General features: G+C 54.8%; 1 protein-coding gene across 1 annotated transcript in view; it reads left to right on the forward strand.

Annotated features, from left to right (window-relative positions):
- PTEN (phosphatase and tensin homolog) overlaps nt 1–334 on the forward strand; it is a 30,094-nt gene that overhangs the window by 27,356 nt on the left and 2,404 nt on the right. The gene's annotated exons all lie outside the window — the stretch shown is intronic.

Below are 334 nucleotides of genomic sequence, written 5' to 3' on the forward strand. Positions count from 1 at the left end.
AGGAATACTGACCACTGTGGGAAGAAGTGGCCATTTGCATCTTGGATCTTTGGCCTGAAAAGCTAAATCAGAGGCAAACAGGAGATGTCATCTGTAGCTCAGGGTCAGATGGAGAGGTGCCTGGTGTGCGAGTCAGGGCCAGCCTGCCAAGGAGAGCTGACCTTGGAAACATCAGCTCTTGGCTGGCAGATGGCTGCCTCTCTCCAGAGCCTTCAGGATCTCTGGTACAGGGGTGTCCTGCCTCGTGGTACAGCTGGAGCTGTGGCAGAGCGGAGAATCAAACTGCTGGTGCTCGTCTGTCAAGTTCTGCTTCAGCTGAGTGTCCGTCAGCTGT

This window comes from Corvus brachyrhynchos, unplaced genomic scaffold (genome assembly GCF_000691975.1).
Source record: "Corvus brachyrhynchos isolate BGI_N302 unplaced genomic scaffold, ASM69197v1 scaffold334, whole genome shotgun sequence".
Lineage (NCBI taxonomy): Eukaryota > Metazoa > Chordata > Aves > Passeriformes > Corvidae > Corvus > Corvus brachyrhynchos.